Consider the following 13129-nt stretch of genomic DNA (forward strand, 5'->3'; position numbering starts at 1 on the left):
AGGTCAGAACAAGCCAGTCCACACGAACTGACCAGTTCATGCGAACTGGGTTTACCAGTTCGTGCGACCTGGAGGATGTTTGGTGCGAACTGGATCTAGTATAAATAGGTGACTTGTGATTTCATTTGTAAAATTCCTGATTCCGGTAGCAGAGCTCTGCCGAAGTGTTGAACAAATCAATGAATTCCGCCTCTGATTTGGTCAAGAACTCTTCTGATCGAATCGTTTAGATCGATTCCCTGATCCTACAACACCAAAAATATTATTCAATATGTTAGGAAATAATTTACATGAATACGTGCATATCGGTATATTATTGTTGTGTGTTATTTGACAATTTGTTAGTTTACAGTATGAGCGACCATGGACCTTCAGACGCTTACCGTCAGTTATCCAGCTCACCTAGGGACGAAGGCACCTCTTCACAGCCTACCCTCTTAGGGTATTCGGCTAATACTGAAGACGTGATTTTCATGTTCAAAGCACAATCTGGAGAGCCATTCCCTCCTAAGAAGAGAGGATGGTTCAGCAGAGGAGCTCATGAACATAGAAAAAGAATGAGAAAATTTCAGCAGCAACGTGCTTTACCAGCCGTGAATAGAGAAGCGAATGCTCACACTCAGGATATGCTCAATATGAGTCTAGCAAATTTTCATATCTTAGCAACCACAGCTGCCGACCCAAATCTAGAACAACTCATAGCACCCCATTCGTTACCACTATTTCCCACACAACCAATGGAAATCGAAGCCAACCAAGAAAACCAAATCCCCGCACCTGCTTTCGACCCAGCTGAGATCCCTAGAGTACCAGCACCCCATCCCCCAGATTATGACCCATGGATTGATGACCATAGAGATTATGAACAACGCTACCCAATACCAGACGAACCCATGCCAAACCTAGCAGCTTACCCAAACCTGGACCCTCTAGACCCCTATTATGATAACGATCAATATATCAGGGAAATTCTAGAGAACCCATACCCTTACGAAGAACCGATGCCCCAGTTCCCAAACCCAATACCAGCCCCTGCACCACCCATGAGGACGGAGAATGTGCAAGAACTCCGAACCTTTGGTGAGGAGATTTTAGAAGGAAGTGAAAGAATGCGACAAATAGATGAAAGGCTCGTCTGGAAATATGACGAGCGTAACATGGAATTTTAGATGAACCCGTACCATTAATAGTAATAATATATATATATATATATAATATGTGTGTATGTTTGAAAAAAATAATATATATATATATATATATATATATATATATATATATATATATAATAATAGATAAATAGCTACGGATGCATAATAGTATTGTAATTTTAAATTTCAATTCCAGTTTGTACTTGACGCATAATATATAAAATAGAGTAAAGGTTGCAATGACGACGATTTTGGATCCATATGCTTGTGATGTGATTGTTTGTGTTGGATATTGTCTTGTGATATTAATATGTGGTAATTGTTTAAAATTCAGATGGACAACGAAGTGAATCAGGAAAACCAGAATAACGATAACCAGAATAACAATAATAATGGAAACCAAGGGGATAACAGTGCCATCCAACTCATAGTGGCACAAGGAATTATAGACGCGATGTCATATATTATCAAAACGGTTATGGAAGCAGATAATAAAAGTAATAATGGCAGTAAACAACCACCTACTGAACCTGAACACAGTGTAAACAATGGACCCATACTTCAAGTGCCCATTCCAAAAAGAAGAAGAACCATGTCTTATGGTTGTTCTTACAAAGAATTTTGGTCTTGTAAACCAATGGAATTCTCGGGCAATGAAGGGGTCGTTGCAGCTCTACACTAGATAGAAAAGACTGAGGCAGTCTTGAAAATAAGCAAGTGCGCAGAAGAGGATAAGATAATGTTTGCCTCCAATCTGTTTAAGAACTCAGCTTTAGAATGGTGGAACACTATCCTCCAATCTAGGGGAAGTGACAGGGTTTATAATATGGAATGGGAGGAATTTATGAATATGGTTGAAAGGAAATTCTGTCCTCCCAATGAAAAAGAACAGATAGCAAATAAGTTCTTAAACCTTAGAATGACTGGAGTGGATAGTAAGGGCTACACTACTACATTCTTTGAATATGCTAGAATAGTGCCAACCCTTGCATCACCAGAACCAATATTAATCTCGTGTTACATATGGGGATTAATCAGTGAGATTAGGCATGTAATCAAGGCGGCTAGACCTCAAACTATAGAAGAAGTTGTAGAACTAGCAAACACCTTGACTGATGAATTAATGCGTACACGAGAAGAGGACCAGAGGAGGAACCTAGCTCAAAGGCTTACCCAGGAATTTCGCTATGGTAATTCCAACCGTGGGAAAAACGTAGGTTCTACCTCTGCACCTTATTGTAAGGCTTGCAAGAAGAAGCATTCAGGAAAATGCTCCACTTACTGCAATTTCTGCAAGATACCAGGACACAAGGAAGAAGATTGTAGGAAGAAACCTAGTAATGGAGTGTGCTTCAACTGTGGAGAAAAAGGGCACATCAAGCCACACTGTTCAAAACTAGCTCCAGCCATGAACAACAAGACTACTAAAAATGCTAGAGCATTTGTTCTGACTGCAGAAGAAGCCAAGATGATTCCGGATGTGATTGCGGATTGCCGGTACGTTTTTAGTTAATGATATTTTTGCTAAAGTATTATTTGACTCTGGTGCGAACCAAAGTTTTATTAATACTTCGTTTTGCAAACTTCTCAATCAACCATTAACTAAACTCCCACAAGAATGTCTAGTAGAGACAGCAAATGGGGAAACCATTAAGATAACCGAAATTTGCAGGAAGCAAGAATAGAATTTTTAAATCAAAAGTTTATTGCAAACCTTTATCCAATGAATCTGGCAGGATTTGATGTTGTATTAGGAATGGATTGGTTAGTAGCCAATAAAGCCAGTATTCTATGTGATCAAAAGTCAATCCAAGTAAATTCACCAAGGGGTGAAAATATCACAATTAAAGGAGATAAGCCGTCTAGATCCACAAAATTCATCTCTGTAATGAAAACAGCTAGTTATGTAAGAAAAGGATCATTAGTATATTTGATTTCCATAATTATTAACACTAAAGGAAAATAACTGAAGGATATCCCAGTAGTATCTCAGTTTCCAGATGTGTTTCCAGAAGAATTACCAGGACTATCGCCAGACAGGGAAGTTGAATTTAGAGTCCATCTGCTACCAGGGACAACACCAATCGCTAAAGCCCCTTACCATTTGGCACCCACAGAAATGCAAGAACTGAAGAAACAGTTAGACGAATTGTTAGAGAAAGAATTCATACAGCCAAGTTCATCGGCATGGGGAGCACCAATATTGTTTGTCAAAAAGAAAGACGGATCGATGCATATGTGCATTGATTATCGTGAATTGAACAAAGTCACGATTAAAAATCGGTACCCACTAACGAGAATCGATGATTTGTTTGATCAGTTGCAAGGAGCTCGATTTTTCTCTAAAATCGATTTACGTTCAGGATATCATCAATTAAAGGTACAGGAAGAGGACATTCCTAAGACCGCTTTCAGAACAAGGTATGGCCATTACGAATTACTGTCATGCCATTTGGTTTAACCAATGCCCCAGCTGCATTTATGGACATGACATGATGAACCGAATATGTAAGCCATATTTGGATAAATTCATAATTGTCTTTATAGATGATATTCTCATTTACTCTAAGAGTAAAGAGGAACATGCAGCGCATCTGCATGCACTTCTAAGTTTATTGAGAAAAGAAAAGCTTTATGCAAAATTTTCGAAATGCGAGTTTTGGTTAAAGGAAGTACAGTTTCTTGGACATTTAGTCAATCATGAAGGAATTCATGTGGATCCAACAAAGATTGAGGCAATTACCAAATGGAAAACCCCTGAGTCACCAACCGAGGTTAGAAGTTTCCTAGGATTGGCCGGTTATTATAGAATATTTATTCGAGATTTTTCTAGAATCGCCATTCCCTTAACTAAATTAACCTGTAAATCTGTTAAGTTTGAATGGGGACCAAAACAAGAAGAAGCCTTTAGAATTCTTAAGCAAAGATTAACCAACGCACCCATACTCGCGTCACCAGAAGGAACTGAAGACTTTGTAGTCTATTGTGACGCTTCTAAGTTAGGATATGGATGTGTGTTGATGCAACGTCAAAAGGTTATAGCCTATGCATCTAGACAGCTTAAGAATCATGAAGAGAATTATTCAACCTATGATCTGGAATTAGGAGCCATAATTTTTGCCCTTAAAATTTGGAGACATTACCTTTACGGTAGTAAGTTTACCATTTTCACTGATCATAAGAGTTTAAGATATGTCTTCGGGCAAAAGGAGTTGAATATGAGACAAAAACGCTGGATGGAGATACTTAGTGATTGTGGTTGTAATATCCAGTATCATGCAGGAAAGGCAAATGTAGTTGTTGATACTTTAAGTCAAAAATATTACGAAAAGCCAAAAAGAGTACGTTCTCTTAAATTAAATCTACAAGTAGATTTAAATGAACAGATTAGAAAAGCACAAGAATCAGTAATCAAGAATGATACTGAGAAATTAAAAGGAATGATTAAGGAATTAGAACAACGAACAGATGGAATTTGGAGATTCCATAAGAAAAGAATGTGGATACCTAAATTAGAAAACCTACGCCACCGTATATTAGAAGAAGCCCATAAGTCTAAGTATACGATACATCTTGGAAGTGATAAGATGTATCAGGATTTAAGAAAGAATTTTTGGTGGATAGGAATGAAGAAAGATATAGCAGCTTATGTTTCTAAGTGTTTAACTTGTTCACAAGTTAAAGCTGAACATCAGAAACCCTCAGGTTTATTGCAGCAGTTAGAAATGCCGGTATGGAAGTGGGAATTAATAACAATGGATTTTGTTACCAAATTACCCAAAACAAGAAAAGGTAATGACACAATCTGGGTGATTGTAGATAGGCTAACTAAGTCAGCTCATTTCCTACCAATGAAGGAAACTTTCAATATGGAACAGTTAGCTAAGTTGTATGTAAATGAAATAGTTTCATTGCATGGAATTCCTTTATCTATTGTTTCTGATAGAGATAGGCATTTTACCTCTCATTTTTGGACAAGCTTCCAAAAAGCAATGGGAACCAAGTTGAATCTAAGCACTGCTTATCATCCTCAAACGGACGGACAAAGCGAAAGGAAAATTCAGACAATGGAAGATATGCTTAGAGCTTGTGTAATTGATTTCGGAGGTAATTGGGACGATCATCAGCCATTAATAGAATTTTCTTACAATAACAGCTATCACACCAGTATCAATGCTGCACCATTCGAAACACTTTATGGACGAAAGTGCCGAACTCCAGTCTGTTGGGCAGAAATTGGAGAAAATCAACTATCTGGACCAGAAATAGTACAAGAAACAATGGACAAGATTATTCAAGTCAAGGAATGACTGAAAGCAGCACGCGATCGACAGAAAAGTTATGATGATAACAGGCGAAAGCCGTTGGAATTCCAAGTAGGCGACAAGGTGTTATTAAAGGTCTCTCCTTGGAAAGGAGTGGTAAGATTCATCAAACGGGGGAAGTTAAGCCCCAGGTATGTTGGACCTTTTGAAATTATTAGAAGAATAGGACCTGTAGCCTATCAGCTACAACTGCCATAGGAAATGGCAGGAATACATGATGCATTTCATGTATGTAATCTCAAAAATTGCTTAGCCGATAAATCACTAGTAGTGCCTCTTAAGGATATAGAGGTAAATGAGAAATTAAAATTTGTAGAGAAGCCTCTACAGATCGAAGACAGGAAAGTCAAGAACCTCAAACACAAAAGACTAGTTCTGGTCAAAGTGAAATGGGACTCCAAAAGAGGACCAGAATACACGTGGAAGCTTGAATCAGAAATGCAAAGGAAATATCCACACCTATTTCAGTAGACCTCGAGGACGAGTTCTAAAACAAGGTGGGGAGGATATAACAACCCTCCAAAATTATTTCCGACACCCCTAATATATTTAGAACACCCCTACACGTCCTAATATACACCCCGTATACGAAAATCGGTCCCGAATACCTTTATATAATTAAAATAAAAATAAAAACAAAATTTGATGGTCTGTCGCGGGGCGCGACAGACTACACCTGAGTCTTCGCGAGCCGCGAGCGCCTGGCTACGAGGCGGCACCCTGAGCTGCCATGTGGCAGCCCCGTGTAGGCCTGTAAACGAACCGAACGTTCATGAACTGTTCATGAACTTGTTCGGCTGGAAGTTCGTTTATGTTCGTTTATTTAATAAATGAACGAACATGAACATAAAAGTTTGTTCGTTTAATTAAATGAACGAACATGAACACACCTTGTGTTCGTCCATTTATGTTCATGAACATTCGTTCATTTATGTTCGTGAACGTTTGCTTATTTACGTTTGTTTATGTTCGTTTAATTTTTAGTGAATACATAAATAGTTATATTTATATAAATATTAGGTTTTCTAACTACTTATATAAATATAACTCATTAGTATATCTATGAACCCTAATTTAGATGTGCTTTCAGATGAACTGTAATATGTTAGACTTGTTGTTCAATCATGCTAATTTATGTTTATTTCTGTTTATTCAAATACATTCACTTAAATTTTTTTGTTTATGTTTGTTTGTGTTCGCTAATGTTCGTGAACTGTTCGTTTAGGCTTTAAACGAACGAACATAAACGAACACGAACATGCTCGATTTCTTAATGAACGAACATGAACAAAAAAATGTGTTCGATTATATGTTCGTGTTCGTGTTCGTGTTCGGTTAAAGTTAAATGAACGAACACGAACATGCCTGTGTTCGTGTTCGTTTGGTTTGTTTACAGGCCTAGCCCCGTGTCAAGCCTAGTTCAATGAATCAGCAAGCCTACGCCCTACACCCCTACGTCGTGGGCCGCAAAAGCCCTCCATGTTGTCATCGCGGGGCGCGACGCCATATCTGATCAGCCCTATATATAGCCTCGATCGGATTCAGATGAATTCGTTCAAAATTTTCGTATTCTCTCTCAATATTCTGCATAGCAAATATAATATCGGGCATAATACCCCCCTAAATAACGAAGTTCTGCCTCGTTGTAAGTATCATAACCCCCGGTTACGTATTAGATACGCTGCCCGATTGATCTAGTACTCTGTAACGGGTATCGGGGTTCTGCTCGACGTAGTCATTGGAGTTCTGTCTCGAAGAGGGTATAACTAATGTAAATATTGTGTTGTTATACTAACGCGTGTGCATTGTGTAAATAATAGATAATCACCAGGAAATCACAAAGGAAAACCCTAAGATAGCAACGTGAGTAACCCTCCTTTTTGCAAACTGTTTTTACAAAACCTCAAATGATTTACATTATATTAAACAGTGATTGAGTATTTGTATTCTACAATTATCGTCGGTATGTTGGGGTTTTGTATACAAAATTTGTTACTACACTGTGAGTAGTAACATGACCACCAGTCGGGTTGACAGTACCGTGGGTGGTAATTAAAGTAGAAAATAAACAAATGTAATTACACGACCGACCTCAATGCTGTAAACGGTTTTACCTGTCTTGGTTAAACTGGGATTCACTCACCAGTATTTCCCACTGACAAAATGTTTTTAAACGCGTTTCAGGTAACAAGATGTGAAAACCAAATAGAAGCCAGCTGGACAGCACTGAAGGCTTGGAAAAGTGGCTATAAAAGTTACCTAAATAAAGAGATGTTTTTATTTAAATAAAATAGGGTTTATCCCTATAAAAATGGGTGTACTGAAAACTTGGGATTTTCCCATGTGTTTAATATTATAAAAGTGTGGTATTTTACTCTGATAAAATATTTCCTAACTACGGTCCTGATATAAATTACGCTGCCAAATTGATAAACACCGATACCACTGAAACTGGCCGCGGCCGCCCGTTCCCGGGTAATTAGGGGACGGGGGTTGCGACAATACAAAGGTGAAGGAAGGTGATCTAAGGAAGCTACAAGTGGTAGAAGTTGAAGGACCTTCTTGTGGAGCTTTTAACCTCTTATATTCTTCTATATTCATCTTCTTCTTGTTTGTGCCACTTCCCTAGCCACTAGAGCTAGTAGTAAGCCTTCTAAACACCATTTTACTTCATGTTATATTTATGTACAAGTCACACCATCAAAGAAACTAAACTTTAAAAGGTGGTAACATGAAGATCTAACATAATCTAAGTGAAATCAAGTTGTTTTGAAGTTGTTTGATGTATGTGATGAAGTTGTGAATGTTGAATCTTGTGTTTCTAGTTAGATCCATCATGTTAAAGCTTGTTAGAAGCTTAGATCTAACAAGTTCAAGCATGGATCTTGAAAGATCCATGGTTAAACTTGAAGATGAACTTGAAAAGTCTTTATGTGAACATGAAAAATGGTTTTAAAGTATGATTCTTATGATCTTGAAGTGATAAAGTTTATGGATGAACAACTTATGAAACTCAGCTTCATAAAAATTTTGTTAAAATCTAACAAGAACACTTGTTTTTGGAAGATTCTTGTATGTAAAGTGTAGATCTAAAAGACTACACATTTTTAACAAAAATCAAGTTCATCATAAGGTTTTACATGATGAAATTAGTGTATGTAACCTCCATTTTTAGGGGAAACTATGTCAAAATTTTTATAAAATTTTGACACTTAGAAAAATGTAAGTTTTGGTGAAACTTATTCCCCAAAAATTCACCTAAAAATATTTACTATGGTTTCCTAATTTTTATACAAAATTACAAGCTAAGAAATAAGGTCTTCTTCAAGTTAAAAATCAATATTAAGTATGTATATTTTTAGGGGAAAACATATATATTAGTGGTCACCAAATTTTGTGCTAAGTGTATATTATGTGTATTATATGTAGTAGTGTATTAGGAACTTGAAAATACACTAAACACTCCAAAAGGAGTATCACCATCAAAATACACATACAAATACATAAGAATACTTAAGGATACAAGTATACAAAAATTCCTTATAAGAGAGTGTATGGACAAATGCAAGAATATATATATATATATATAGGGTCAGGATTTAGAGAAAACGGTAGAAAGTGTGAGAACAGTGAGAACGCTTATTGATCGTCCGATCAAAACAATCTATGGACTAGATTGGCGCGGTGGCATTTTAGTAAATAACACCAATTTTATTACGGGGACGTGCGTCATTAAGGGTAAAAAAGTAAAATACCATTCCTCACATAAAACGCCATTGAAAAATAAAACGCTAAATAAATACAAAACGCCAATTTTATCAATGCGTACTTTTTTCTATGCTTTTATTTAAGCTCTCTGGCTACAAAAACGTCATAAAATATGAAACGCCATTATATATAACACCAAAGTTTACATCCGGATAAATGTTAATTACATTTTTTGTTATAAAAATAACATCCCGCCTAAACGACGCGCCAAAAAAATTCTATAAATAGAAATGCCTCACCACCTTTAGTTTATCACCGCAAAAAAACTCAAAAAAAAACACACAGTGGTTGCTAAAAAAAATTACAACTCAATGTAAAACGCCAAAAAATACAACGACAGCAAACATCTTTTCTTTGATCCTCAGTAATGTTCTGTATGAAGCTTCATTTAATGATTTGTTACGTGAGTGTAGAAAGATTTTGCTGCATGAGATGGACAAAATTGAAAAAAGAGGGACTGATGACACCCATATGTCATACTGTCATCTTTGTTCCTAAAGAAGGTTTGGATGATAAGAAGAGACCTATACCAGTGTAAATGCTACTTTGGCCTCAATGAATATAATGAAGACCACAAGCAGATAGCATCCACCCACAGGGGGTCGCTCTATGTCTCCAACATCCACAAAGACACTTCAACACATGAACAAAGAAAATAAACAACGCCAAACCCAAAACGCCATTTATTTGTCGGGTGCAATATTCAAGGCCAATGGAAGAAATGTTTCCAGCAGAAGATGATGAAGATGATGATGATATTGAAGATACTCATATACCAAAACTTAGCAGTTGGGTATTGCATGAGGAAGAAGGAACACTTGAAGTTACTTATAAAAACGGGGTGCAATATTCAAGGCCAATGGAAGAAATGTTGAAGACAGGGTTGTTATCTATCATTGAACAATTCAGTGATTTAACACCTTCAAGCGATCCAAAATCCAAGGATGCAGTGACATTCAAGAATAGGCTGCAGCAAAGAAGAAACGAGCTAATGACGTTATACGCAAAGAATGAAATTTGATGAAGAAGAATCTGAAGAAAGTGATGAACAAAGCGATGGGTACATCTCTGATGTAATCCCACCTACGGAAGACTATTAGTTTATTTTGATTTTCGTGTTATTGTAGTTTTATAAAATATTAATCTATGGTAATGAATTATTAACAAAAAGATACAAAACGCCAAAAATGATATGGAAAAAGCCATAACACCAAAAAATTAACTATGTGACACAAAAAGAATTAATTCAACGAGAAGAAATCTGAGAAAAAAACAGTAAAACGCCAAATAATTAATAAATCTACATAACGCCAAAATTATCTTGCACGCAAAAAATAAAGAAGCATGTCAAACGCGAAAATCGTGAAAGGAGAAGAATACTAAAAAGACAAAAAAACCCCTCGGACCCTGATCATGCCCCACGCCACGTGTTCGGCCAGGATGTGTTCTCACCGTTCTCACACTTTTTGTCGTTTTCTCCTGATCCCGTTTCTATATATATATATATATATATATATATATATATAGAATTGCGCTAAAATAAGAACCACCTCGAGTTGTAAGAACCGTGAGAACTTTTTGATCCGGGCCGAGGTGGACCAATTTTTTTTTCATAAACGTAGATGCGTGTATTATAAACACATTTGTAAAAAAAATTAAAAAAAAATGTCGTGTGTGTAGTTTTGAGCACCACAAGTTTGTGTTTATGGTACCCGTAAATTTTCCGGTTAGATTTACGGTACCCGTAAACACAAACTTGTGGTGCTCAAAACTACACACACGACTTTTTTTTTTTTGAATTTTTTTTTACAAATGTGTTTATAATACACGCAACCACGTTTATGAAAAAAAATTTTGGTCCACCTCGCCCCGCACGGTGTAGTTCTCACGGTTCTTACAACTCGAGGTGGTTCTCATTTTAGCGGTCCCCTATATATATATATATATATATATATATATATATATATATATATATATATATATATATACACACACACACCTCAAACCTATGGACTTGGAGAAATATTGAACTATTTTGGACATAAAATATATATTTGGACAAATACATATAATTATTACCAAGTAGTGAAAATTATACAAAAATCGGGTAAGTAGCAAAAATGAATATATATATATATATATATATATATATATATATATATATATATATATATATATATATTACAAGCATAACAAAATATATATATTTCAAACAAACCTTAAAAATATATTATTTTTAAGAAATACAATTCCGGAAAGTATTAAAAATCAAAGTATTGATTTTTGACAAATATGTAAAATACACAAGTATTTACATGAAAATACAAGTATACTTCCCTAAGTAAAATACTTACACAAAAATACTATTGAAAATATTATTTAACAAATTACTTATATTTATTTTTGGAAAATAGTATAAGTATCATATTTTGGAAAAGTTAAAAATATAGATTATTTTTAACACATACCGATTTCCAAATCCTACATATACAAATATATATTTTTGGGAGTAAAATATATATTTCCAAGTGAATACTACAAAATTCAAATTTTAATAACGGAACAAACGGGCGAGATCCGACCAACAAGGGCACGACCCTCACAAATGATGAACATACACAAAACAAATACATAAACTTAAGATGGTGACTTGTACATAGTGTGTTACAAGTCTAGTGATTAACGTACATAGAAACGATTATAGGTTACGACGCCTACAAGACAAGTCGGTGAAGTTTACGACGCAGGATACGCAAATCTATGAGTTCATGTCCCCACTTTTAAACTTTTCATGTTTTCTAAACTTGGGGAAAATACCTATAGTGTGGTATGTAGAACACAAAACTAAGGAATGACGAATAGATCATGTGACGAATAGGGTGAGACTTAAGCACCATTAATCAACTATATACCTAGACCATGGAACAAAAGGTTAGATCTAATGGGTTTCAGGCAGCCACACTCTTGGCCACGTTCAACCTAGAGTGCTTTTGTGTCTCGAGTCATAAATCGACAGAAAAAATGCCTATGGTTTGGATGCTTCTTATGTCGTGACAAATGTTAATGTCCTAGCTAAACATTAACGATCTGAATTTCCTTACAATTATAGAATACATTTTCAAGTACATTTTACAACTTACATACCATGATTCTTACAACAATACTTATATGTTTTACACAAAACAACATGAATTCACACCAACTTTTGTTGACGATTTTCCAAAACTTACATGTATTTCAGGGAACTAAGTGGATGTATGTGCGGTCTCCTTGCTCAAGATGGTTGTTTATGTTTCAAGTTATTATGTGTCGATGCTCCGTTGCCACTTTTGTAGGATTTGTTTGTTATATCCCGCCTCTTTGCGGATATAATGAACAAAACCTTGATATTTGTCTTTGAAATAATGTTGTAGATTTTCAAACAATTATCTTATGTGTGTTGTAAACTTTAAACTTAACTTTTGTTATGGATATTAAACTATCAATGGCAATATGGAGTTGTTTTACATTCATGTAGTATGTTTACTTATCATATGCAATGAGAACCTTTCAGATCACACATCGTGCTTCCGCCTTAGAAAGGGGTGTGACATCCGGTGTTGATAATGGGGGAGGGAGTAATCTTCCAATCCGGCATGAAAGGTGCAGAGTAACCCTCCCGGAACAAAGGAGCCAAAGGTGAAACACTAATGGAAGAGGGAGGAAGAAAAGCTTCGTCCCGACCCAATGATTTAAGAGGGGATGAACTGGAAGCAATGTCGACAACACCCAAAGCTCCAACAGGTTTGTCATTTTTCTTCTTCAAAATCATCGAGGTAGAAGGAATGGGAGGATCTACAGGAACTTTGGACTGGTTTTCCTAAATAAATAAAAAGGGGGGAAGAGAAA

This window comes from Helianthus annuus, chromosome 4 (assembly GCF_002127325.2).
Source record: "Helianthus annuus cultivar XRQ/B chromosome 4, HanXRQr2.0-SUNRISE, whole genome shotgun sequence".
In the NCBI taxonomy this organism is placed as follows: Eukaryota; Viridiplantae; Streptophyta; class Magnoliopsida; order Asterales; family Asteraceae; genus Helianthus; species Helianthus annuus.